The sequence below is a fragment of the Bos indicus genome, chromosome 15 (genome assembly GCF_029378745.1).
Source record: "Bos indicus isolate NIAB-ARS_2022 breed Sahiwal x Tharparkar chromosome 15, NIAB-ARS_B.indTharparkar_mat_pri_1.0, whole genome shotgun sequence".
Classification (NCBI taxonomy): Eukaryota; Metazoa; Chordata; class Mammalia; order Artiodactyla; family Bovidae; genus Bos; species Bos indicus.
Window position 1 is genome coordinate 57,286,403 of NC_091774.1, and position 12,456 is coordinate 57,298,858.

Below are 12,456 nucleotides of genomic sequence, written 5' to 3' on the forward strand. Positions count from 1 at the left end.
ACTTTTCCAATTATGGCTTGAAAATTCAAAATCAGTAAAAAAAAAAGTGCATAATAAATTCAACTATATTAAAATACATTTATAAAGTGAAAAGACATTGTAAAGTAAAAAGATAAATGAAAACAGAAAACATTTCCAAAAACTACCAGTGAGGACAAGATTATCTTCCTAGTACAAAATGAACTAATACCACTTAAGGAAAAAATATCAGAAACATGATTTTAAAAATGAGTATAGTATAACTGACAGTCCATAAAACATATGCAAAATGGCTCTAAACCTTATAAAAAGATGTCCAGTTTCTTACATAATTATTGTAATGCCAATGGACTTCCCTAGTGGCTCAGAGGTAAAGAATCTACCTGCCAATGCAGGAGACACAAGTACAGTCCCTAGGTTAGGAAGATCCCCTGGAGAATGGAAATGGCAACTCACTCATTCTTGCCTGGAAAATTCCATGGTCAGAGGAACTTGGAGGGCTACAGTCCACAGGGTGGCAAAGAGACAATGACTGAGCAATGGAGCACATGAACACATACACACACAGCAATCCTACTTCTATGAATTTACTCTGAAGTTTCATTGTTAGGAATATGAAAAATACATGAACGATTTTCTCACTGTAGCATTATTTTTGATAACAAAATATTGGGAATGAGATCCTGTCAAACATAGGATGCTATTTGAATAAATAAATTACGATACATCCATAAACAATTACAGTTTCTGTATGCAGATACCATAATGAATGAAGATAATCTCTGTAACTGATTTGGGGTGATTTCTAATATATACTATTGAATAGAAAAAGCAAACTGCAAAATAGTTTATATGGTATGCTAACTTTTGTGTGAGAAAGAAAGGAAACAAGAATCATTGAAGGAGTCGAGAATACACAATGGAGAAAAGATAGTCTCTTCAATAAATGGTGCTGGGAAAATTGGATATTCACATGTAAAAGAATACAACTTGACCCCTAATTTACATTACTCACAAAAACTAACTCAAAATGGATTAAAGACTTAGACCTAAGACCTGAAACCATGAAACTCCTACAAGAAAATATTAAAAATCTCCTTACATGGGTCTTGGTAATAATTTTTTTGGAAATCACACCTAAAGCACAAGCAACAAATTTTTTTAAAAGTGAGGCTACATCAAACTAAAAAAGCTTCTGCACAGAGAAAGAAACTATCAATAAAGTGAAAAGACAATCCATAGAACAGGAGGAAAAAAAGTATTTACAAATCATTGCCAGGGAGGAGAAAATTCCCCCTTCTATCTTTCTTGAGTTCTTGCAGCTGCACTAATAATAAAACTGACACAAGACAGATTATCAGGAGAAAAAGAAATAAATTTTATTTATGTGCATGCAGGTCTCATAGAAATAGGACCAAAAAAATGGCCAAAGCAGGCAGCTTTTATAGTTTTATTTTAGACAAGCAATAAGTTGTGAGGAATTGACAGGACATTAAAAACTTAGGTTTGCAGGGCTCACTTAGTAAAGAATCTGAAGAGTTTGGATTTGGGGCAGTATGTTAAAGAAGTGACAAGATTTGCATAAATAGGCCTCTCACCTGAATTTCCTGTCTCTGGCAATCAGGGCATCCTTTCACCTCCAGATGCAGGGAGTGCATCTTTCACCTGAGAGATTTATTTCCTGCTTTCATGGAGCCAGAAAGGAGGTTTACAGTATTCCTCTTGCACTGGCCATTTTTTAAGTAACTTTAATTCCAAGTAATCAATATGCTATTGTGTTATATTTGTGGGCAGTTCTCCCTGAGCCCCAACACTGTATGTGTGATAAGGGATTACTACCGGAAATACATGGAGAACTCTCACAACTCAATATCGAACCCTCAAATTAAATGATTTTTAAAAAATGGGCAAAAGACCTGAATAAACATTTTTTCAAAGAAGATACACTAATGACCAAGAGGTACATGAGAAGATGTTCAACATCACTAGTCATTCAGTTCAGTTCAGTTCAGTTCGTGTCCGACTCTGCGACCCCGTGAACTGCAGCATGCCAGGCCTCCCTGTCCATCACCAACTCCCGGAGTTCACTCAAACTCATGCCCATCAAATTGGTGATGCCATCCAGCCATCTCATCCTCTCTCGTCCCCTTCTCCTTCTGCCCCCAATCCATTAGAGAAATACAAATTAAAACCACAATGAGATATTATCACCACACGCATGTTAGAATGACCATCAAAAAAAGAAGAGATAACAAATGTTGGCATGCATACAGAGGAAAGAAGGAAAACAAGTTAGGTAACTTTTGAATGTAGTACTGACTATATATGGATCAATGAGACATATTTTAAGGGAAACTAAAAGAAATTTTGAATTTTAATAGCAGGGTTTTTATTTTTTTTTGGTAGTAATAGTACTGGTAAAGTGACTCTTGAACTACTGTATACTGTAACATTAAGCAAATGGTACAAATGTATTAAAAGTTTTCGAGAACCAGATTTCCTTATGGGAAAAAGGGGAAATGCAAGTATGAAACGGGAAAGGGAGACGACTTTGTGGTTTAGGATCAGAATTCCAAGTGTCACTATGAACTCATAATTAAAACAAACAAACATATTTCCTAACTGTTCACAAAATGGACTTTATAACAGTGACAATCCCATGGACTGTAATAGTCCATGGGGTCACAAAGAGTCAGACACGACTTAGTGACTTTCACTTTCGCAGGTCTTAGTCAACCACACCTAGTTCAAAATATAGCTATGCATGGTGATCATTCCTTTCCTGTAAGAGTCCCTCCATCTAAATTCTTTGGGAAGCTAACAGGAAAGGTCAACACTTTTTTATGGGTCTTTTGGATTTTAATTGTTTTCAGCTCAAAATAATCTATGTGTCAAAGAGACATTTGGTTCTCCTATACATACATATGCATCTACAGTAGAATCTGTTTATTGTACAGATTCCTAGGTTTCACATTTGAGATTCTCATATAGCAAGTACAGGATACAGAGCTTTAGGAAAACACTTCAGGGATATTTTGAAGCTAGTGATCTGAGATCCACACTGTAGACAGTTCCCCAAAACTGGCTGATAGATAACCTGAGGAGGTGTTTTATGTTTGTTGTTTATTAAGTGCCTAGATTAGTAAACTGCAATCAACTGTACCGTGTAGAACTCTGCAGAGTGATGCCCAGGATTTCTGTTTTTAAAACTCCAAAAAAGCAAAGTAACAGCAAACAATCTCTTAATCCCAATGAGAGTCTGATTGCAGAATCAATAATATGTGACATTATATGCTCATTAAACTTCTTTGTAGTTTCCTGTCAAAAAAAGTGTGGTATGGTTTATTCGAGTAAACTTATATATCCCAAGAAGTCACCCTATATTGTATTTTCAAAAACAAAAGACAGGTAAGCTGTTGTTTTAACCACTAACTCCAACTTCAGCTCCACTGCTACCATATAGATTTTTTTATTAGTGGTAGTACTATTGCAATTCCCTTGTTCTTTATAAATCAAACAGATAAGCATAAAGGATGCTACACTTGCAAGATATATACAATTTGAGTAGATACTGTATGAAGAAAAACAGTGCCTTTTCTTCTCTTTATAAGCAGAATGAAACACTGAGACAGGAACAAAAGAATAACTTACAGGTTGGAAGCATCTGGAGAGACAAGCATTCTATTTTTCCAAGTAAGAGTTTCTGTAATGTGTGTGAGTATGTATGCTCAGTTGGGAAAAAAAAAAAAAAAGAACATATGTATGTGAAAGAAGTGAAAGTGTTAGTTGCTCGGTAGTGTCTGATCCTGTGACCCCATGGACTGTAGCCCACCAGTTCTCCTCTGTCCATGGAATTTTCCAGGCAAGAATACTGGGGGAGGTTGCCATATTCTACTCCAGGGAATCTTCCTGACCCAGGGATCAAACCCACCTCTCTTGCATCTCCTGCACTGGTAGGCAGATTCTTTACCACTGGGCCACCTGGGAAGCTGGAGCTTTATAACAGGGAAGAACAAATCTCCCTATTAGATCTCCTTCTTTTACTTTAACCTTTGTATGTTATTGCTTTTGTTACAAGTTAAGAATGTTTCCTATAGTCTGAAATATACAGAATAGCCCATATTAAAGGTTATGACCCTAAAGGTTTACTACTTGCCCATTCATACAGAGAGAAAAAGTTGCAGAACAGAGAATAACATCTGTCTTGGAGGTTATAGTAACATCATGACCTGACCTACATGGACTTCTGCCGGAACAAAGGACTCTGACACCAAGAACTTTACAACCAACCATTCTCTTTTAATATAAAATAAGCTGGAATTCTAACTCACGTAGGATGATTCTCTGGGATAGCAGTCCACCATCTTCTAGGCTTGTGGGCTTTCTTAATAATGTCACGATTCTCTGTCCCAACAAATATTTGTCTCTCGATTTATTGGCCTGTTCTGTGCGAGCAGTATGAGTTTGGACTTGGTAACATTTTCACAGCTATTTCACAGGTAAGAATTCAGCTAGGTGACAGTTCTTCATAGATGATCTACAATACCACTGCCTGGGGGCTTGTTAAAAATGGAGGTGTTGCAGCACTACAAGTAGCAGGGCTGGTAGGAAAAACAGCAAGTACTTCAGGGGGGTACAGGGTGATAAACCCAAGACTGGGGATATACAACACAGGAATGAGAATTTAAATTGTGCACACATGACACAGGATGTTAAAGGTCACCTGAATGAATTCAGGTGTTATTTAGGTGGCAATACTGAGATTTGAAAAACTTGAAATTCAGTCATCCTAGTGGTATAAGTGTTATCTCATGGTACTGATGCATTTGTCCCTAGCGAGCAATGATGTTGAGCATTTTTTCATTTGCTTATGAACTATCTGTATATCTTCTTGGAGAAATATCTATTTAGATTCTTTGTCCATTTTTAACTGGATTATCTTTGTAGTATTAAGTTTTAAGAGTTCTTTATACATTCTGGATTCAAGAGCCTTATGAGGTATCTAATCTACAAAAATAGCATTTTATTTCAAGGTAAGAAATGTGTCTAATAACAAATGGATAAATCACCTAGAGAAGTAAACTGTAGTTAATGAAAACATGGTTTAGGTTGGTTAGGTTTATTTTTGGAAAGAGAATTAGACAAAAAAAGTCCATAGCAATGATTGCTGCTGCTACTGCTAAGTCGCTTCAGTCGTGTCCCACTCTGTGCGACCCCATAGACGGCAGCCCACCAGGCTCCCCCGTCCCTGGGATTCTCCAGGCAAGAACACTGGAGTGGGTTGCCATTTCCTTCTCCATATAGCAATGATTAAGATTCCAGAATAAATCACCAGTATCAGAATACAGGCATAAGGGGTGGGGATATTTTCTTTCTGAGTCCTACACTACACAAACTGTCTCACTGTTGAAACTAGAGCTCTTGTCAGTTTGTAGATTTCAGAGAAATGTTTTATTTTTAAAATTTTATTTGTATTTAAGCAAACTTTTTATAATAGCTTTAGATTTATGAAAAAGTTGCAAAGATAATACAAGTTCCAGTATTTCCCTCACCCAGTTTCCTCTCATGTTACCATCTTATATTACTGTGGCACATTTTCACAATTAGTAAGCCAATACTGATACTTTAATATTAACCAAAGTCCACTTTCTCTTTTTTTTTTTTCCAGTTTTTTTAAGTTTAAGGTATACAGCATAATGATTTGACTTACACACATCATGAGATGATCATCACACTAAATTTCAGTTCAGTTCAGTTCAGTTCAGTCGCTCAGTCATGTCTGACTCTTTGCAACCCCATGAACCGCAGCACGCCAGGCCTCCCTGTCCATCACCAACTCCCGGAGTTCACTCAAACCCACGTCCATCGAGTCGGTGATGCCATCCAGCCATGTCATCCTCTGTCGTCCCCTTCTCCTCCTGCCCCCAATCCTTCCCAGCATCAGGGTCTGTTCCAATGAGTCAACTCTTAGCATGAGGTGGCCAAAGTATATGAGTTTCAGCTTCAGCATTAGTCCTTCCAATGAACACCCAGGACTGATCTCCTTTAGGATGGACTGGTTGGATCTCCTTGCAGTCCAAGGGACTCTCAAGAGTCTTCTCCTAAATTTAGAGACTAGAAAATTTAACACAGGATATGGGAAGTGATTGTTTCTACACATATTGTTGCAATTTGAAAATCTTAAATAACAATTACCAAGGCCATTTCCTCCCTCATGAAATATTTTGTTTTCTCAGTTTTAAAGAAAAATATTGGTCTTTTGAGGCAGTTTATTTCTGGCTTCCCTCTTTGGGTGATGCCATTGAGTCTGACCTCCAGTTTTATGAGAAGATTTGATGGAGACATCTGAAGCCAGAAGAATCTTTCACAGGCATTGAGAAGTGATGAAGAATATCTGTTTCACAAAGCAGTACCAGTTTAACATAAGCTTTAGAGAATGCCTAAGCCAGGAGAATTATGATGTTATTATCATACTTTAAGGGTGCTCAGATTTGACTCAAACTATTTACTCAAGTGGCTAAAACATTTTGTTAACTCTAGAATAAAGCTGAGAAAGTATACTTACAGAATGTATCTTAGTCTCATGCTTGGCAATGAATCTCTGAGGAATCATTTTAATGAGAAAATATTCCCACAGACACATTACAGGACTGAAGATATCGGAAGACAAGGCATGACATAGGCTACGGACAGTCTGCAACAAATACAGATTTCAGAAGTCACATACTCATCAACTTTGAGATGGCCCATCTTTGTACACGTTGCCTTCTGCAATTCAACAACCTATATGGATTTCTGAAAATGGATATCTCATCAAGAGAAGAACTGGCTTGGCTGAAAATGCTATCACCTATGTTTCTGGCAACAGACTCATAGTATCTGCTATATTCTTGTGCTTTTTTATTCATATGCACAGGCAAAGCCAGATGCTGGACAATATAGTCACCTGCTGCTCCTGCTGCTGCTATGTCACTTCAGTCATGTCCGACTCTGTGCGACCCCATAGACGGCAGCCCATCAGGCTCCACCATCCCTGGGATTTTCCAGGCAAGAGCACTGGAGTGGGTTGCCATTTCCTTCTCCAATGCATGAAAGTGAAAAGTGAAAGTGAAGTCACTCAGTCGTGTCTGACTCTTAGTGACCCCATGGACTGCAGCCTACCAGGTAGCCTACCAGCCTACCATCCATGGGATTTTCCAGGCAAGAGTACTGGAGTGGGGTACCATTGCCTTCTCCAATATAGTCACCCAGTTGGACTATAAACAAAGCTGAGTGCTGAAGAATTGATGCTTTTGAACTGCGGTGTTGGAGAAGACTCTTGAGAGTCCCTTGGACTGCAAGGAGATCCAACCAGTCCATCCTAAAGGAGATCAGTCCTGGATGTTCATTGGAAGGACTGAAGTTGAATCTGAAACTCCAATACTTTGGCCACCTAATGCGAAGAGCTGACTCATTTGAAAAGACCCTGACGCTGGGAAAGATTGAGGGCAGGAAGAGAAGGGGACGACAGAGGATGAGATGACTGGATGGCATCACCAACTCAATGGACATGGGTTTGGGTGGACTGCAGGAGTTGGTGATGGACAGGGAGGCCTGGTGTGCTGCGGTTCATGGGGTTGTAAAGAATCAGACAAAACTGAGTGACTGAACTGAACACATTGGAAAAAAAACAATAATAATTATCAAATGCATATTTTATATTATGTATATTATTCTAAGAACTGTGTCCTTACAAAGTCACTCTTTCATGACTATTATCCTGATTTTATAGATGAGGATACTGAGGCATAGAAAGACAAATTTAATGGGCCTAAGATCATGGCATCCTGTCCCATCACTTCATGACAAACAGATGGGGAAAAAATGGAATCAGTGACAGACTTTATTTTGGGGGGTTCCAAAATCACTGTAGGTGGTGACTGCAGCCATGAAATTAAAGATGCTTGCTTCTTGGAAGAAAAGCTATGACCAACATAGAGAGCATATTAAAAAGCAGAGACATTACTTTGCCAACAAAGGTCCATCTAGTCAAAGCTATGGTTTTTCCAGTAGTCATGTATGGATGTGAGAGTTGGACTATAAAGAAAGCTGAGCTTCGAAGAATTGATGCTTTTGAACTGTGGTGTTCGAGAGTACTCTTGAGAGTCCCTTGAACTGCAAGGAGATCCAAGTAGTCCCTCCTAAAGGAAATCAGTCCTGAATATTCATTGGAAAGCCTGATGCTGAAGCTCCAGTACTTTGGCCACCTGATGTGAAGAACTGATTCATTGGAAAAGACCCTGATGCTGGGAAAGATTGAAGGTGGAAGGAGAAGGGGAAGACAGAGGATGAGATGGTTGGATGGCGTCACCGACTTGATGGATGTGAGTTTGAGCAAACTCCAGGAGTTGGTGATGGACAGGGAAGCCTGGTGTGCTGCAGTCCATGGGATTGCAAATAGTCTGACATGACTGAGCGACTGAACTGAAGATCATAGAAAGATTGGATAAATTTGCCAAGATCAGATTTAAAATTTGAGCCCCAGAGCCCACTGTTTTAACTACCAGAATAAACTAGACTTTCTAAAATGTATTATATTATGAACCAAGAGTTAAACTTGTTTACTACATTTACTGTAGGACTAATAATTTAAATACAGTAAAAATACTAAAGAGAAATGTTCTTTACACATTCTGGATTTAACTATGGACAAGTATGGAAGGTCATAATTCATTCAACAAATATTTCACTTAGTATCCACTATCCCATTGCTGGGATTGTGGTTATAGCCCTGAAAGAGAAAGACAGGAGATGTGCTCTCAGGGAGATCAAATTGTGGAAAAGGAGGGCAATAAATAATTTAAAATTATTATATAACTTTAGTGTCATAAAGAAAATAAAATAGTTAATACGATGGAGACTGCTGGAGTGGAGTAGATGATTTAAACAGTGTGTTGAAAGGTCTTTTTTGAAAAATATGCATTAGATTTGAAATCTTGTTTGTAAAAAGGAGCCAGACTAGGGTAACCTAAGGAAAGCACTCTAGGCAGAGAGAACTACAAGTACAGAGCAACAAACAATGGAAAATGTTTGGTAACAACACAGACAAGGAAACTCAGTACTGAACTCAGATCACAGAACCATTTTCACAAATTGCATATTTATTTTGACACAAAGTCAGCCCTGCTTTTTGTTCCCAAATCATGAAGCAGCATAAATGAGAGGTTACCACCTTATGGTCTTGTATGAACTGGAATTTAAGACTTATAAGAAAATCTGAGATCATTTAGCCAAGCCAACCTCTCCTTGAAAAACCAGTTAAGAATAATCTCTAAACTATAAATGAAAGGTCTTTAAAAGTTGCAATACATTTTTCTATCTACTAAAGCAACTCCTTATCAAGTAAACAGTTAAACAATATTTATATACATTTCTGAATGTGAAAATAAGAAAATATTAAAAATTAATCTTGGCACCCATTATCATCCTTACTCTTCTACTTTTTCTTTTTCCTATTACTTTGTAATATACCAAGGAATTTACTTATTATTATATTTATCTTTAATGGATTGACTCATAGTAGAATGTACACTTCACAAGTACAGAGAGTGTGTCTGCTTTCCTTATTGATATAGACTCTTAACAATATTTAGCCTATAGAAAGCAGGGAATAATTAAGCAAATAAATGAATGAATACGTAACTATGTCCAATGACAGGAAATTAAAAGAAAATATATTGTATTTGGCCATCAGAGTTGTGATATTTTTCCAGAATTGTCTAGGTTCAGTTCAGTTCAGTTGCTCAGTTGTGTCCGAATCTTTGCCACCCCAAGGACAGCAGCACACCAGGCTTCCCTGTCCATCACCAATTCTCGGAACTTGCTCAAACTCAGGTCCATTGAGTTGGTGATGCCATCCAACCGTGTTGTCCCCTTCTCCTCCTCAATCTTTCCCAGCATCAGGGTCTTTTCCAATGAATCAGTTCTTTGCATCAGGTGGCCAAAGTATTGGAGCTTCAGCATCAGGCTTTCCAATGAATATTCAGGACTGATTTCCTTAAGAATTGACTGGCTGGATCTCCTTGCAGTTCAAGGGATTCTCAAGAGTCTTCTCCAACACCACAGTTCAAAAGCGTCAATTCTTCGGTTCTCAGCTTTCTTTATAGTCCAACTCTCACATCCATACATGACTACTGGAAAAACCATAGCTTTGACTAGATGGACCTTTGTTGGCAAAGTAATGCCTCTGCTTTTAATATGCTGTTCAGGTTGGTCATAGCTTTTCTTCCAAGGAGCAAGCGCCTTTTAACTTCTGGCTGAAGTCACCATCTGCAGTGATTTTGGAGCCCTAGAAAATAGATGTTTCCCATCTATTTACCATGAAATGATGGGACCAGATGCTATGATCTTCATTTTTTGAATGTTGAGCTTTAAGCCAACTTTTTCACTCTTTCACTTTCATGAAGAGGCTCTTTAGTTCTTCGCTTTCTGCCATAAGGGTGGTGTCATCTGCATTTCTGAGGTTACTGATATTTCTCCCGGCAATCTTGATTCCAGCTTGAGTTTCATCCAGCCTGGCATTTCGCATGATGTACTCTGCATATAAGTCAAATAAGCAGGGTGATAATATACAGCCTTGATGGACTCCTTTCCCGATTTGGAACCAGTACATTTTTCCCATGTCCGGTTCTAACTATTGCTTCTTGACCTGCAAACAAATTTCTCGGGAGGCAGATAAGGTGGTCTGGTATTCCCATCTCTTGAAGAATTTTTCACAGTTTGTTGTGATCCACACAGTCAAAGGCTTTGGGGTAGTCTATAAAGCAGAAGTAGATGTCTTTCTGGAACTCTCTTGCTTTTTCTAGGATCCAGTGGATGTTGGCAATTTGATCTCTGGTTCCTCTGCCTTTTCTAATCCAGATTGAATATCTGGAAGTTCTTGGTTCATGTACTGTTGAAGCCTTGCTTGCATAACTTTGAGCATTACTTTGGTAGCATATGAGATGAGTACAATTGTGCAATAGTTTGAACAGTCTTTGGCATTGCCCTTCTTTAGGATTGGAATGAAAACTGACCTTTTCCAGTCCTGTGGTCATGGTGAGTCTGCCAAATTTGCTGGCATATTGAATGCCGCACTTTAACAGCATCCTCTTTTAGGATCTGAAATAGCTCAACTGGAATTTCATCACCTCCACTAGCTTTGTTCGCAGTAATGCTTCCTAAGGCCCACTTGACTTCGCATTCAAGAATGTCTGGCTCTATGTGAGAGAGCACACCATCATTGTTATCTGAGTTATGAGGATCTTTTTTGTATAGTTCTTCTGCATATTCTTGCCACCTCTTCTTAATCTTCTGCTTCTGTTAGGTCTATACTGTTTCTGTCCTTTGTTTTGCTTGTCTTTGTATATACTGTTTCCTTGGTATCATTAATTTTCTTGAAGAGATCTCCAGCCTTTCCCATTCTATTGTTTTCCCCTATTTTTTTGCATTGCTCACTCAGGAAGGCTTTCTTATCTCTCTATCCTATTCTTTGGAACTCTGCATTCAAATGCGTTTATCTTTCCTTTTCTCTTTTGCCTTTCGCTTCTCTTTTGTCAGCGGTTTGTAAGGCCTCCTCATACACCCCTTTTGCCTTTTTGCAGTTCTTTTTCTTGGGGATGTTTTTGTTCACTGCCTCCTGTACAATGTCACAAACCTCTGTCCATAGTTCTTCAGGCACTCTGTCTATCTGATCTAATCCCATGAATCTATTTCTCACTTCCACTGTATAATGTAAGGGATTTGATTTAGGTCATACCTGAATGGTCTAGTGGTTTTCCCTACTTTCTTCAATTTAAGGCTGAATGTTGCAATGAAGAGTTCATGATCTGAACCATAGTCAGCTCCTGGTCTTATATTTGCTGACTGTATAGAGCTGCTCCATCTTCAGCTGCAAGGAATACAGTTAATCTGATGATGGTATTGACCATCTGGTGATGTCCACCTGTAGAGTCATTTCCTGTGTTGTTGGACGTAGTCTAGGTTGGACCAGTTCATCTCTCAAGTTATTTTCAGCCGTACTCATCTATAATTTGCCTTTGAACACTGTAAAAATGCCATACTAAGTAAATATGTTGTTAATAACTTTTGCATTAAACAGATACTTTTACATTCCTAGAATCTATAAAGATCAAACAGTCAGATGGGTAAGTTTTATATTTTTATTACCATGTTTTCTCTTTGCGGTGAGACCAAGCTTACGTGGTTCAGTCTTCAAAGAGCATGTTTAATTTGACTAAATGTAGAATAAACTCTGAAAGTCTCTTTGTATATCCTCATGCACACAACTTTTTCTACAATACGTACACAAGGAGTGCTTCTATAAAGGAAGATAAACATTTTCCAAGAATCTCTTAACTGTTTAAATGTGGAAAGCTTGGTTTATGTGGTTAATATACACTTTAAGTAACAGTTTGGGTAAACTTTCCTGCTCTTAACTTCTAAACCATTTACCAGAAA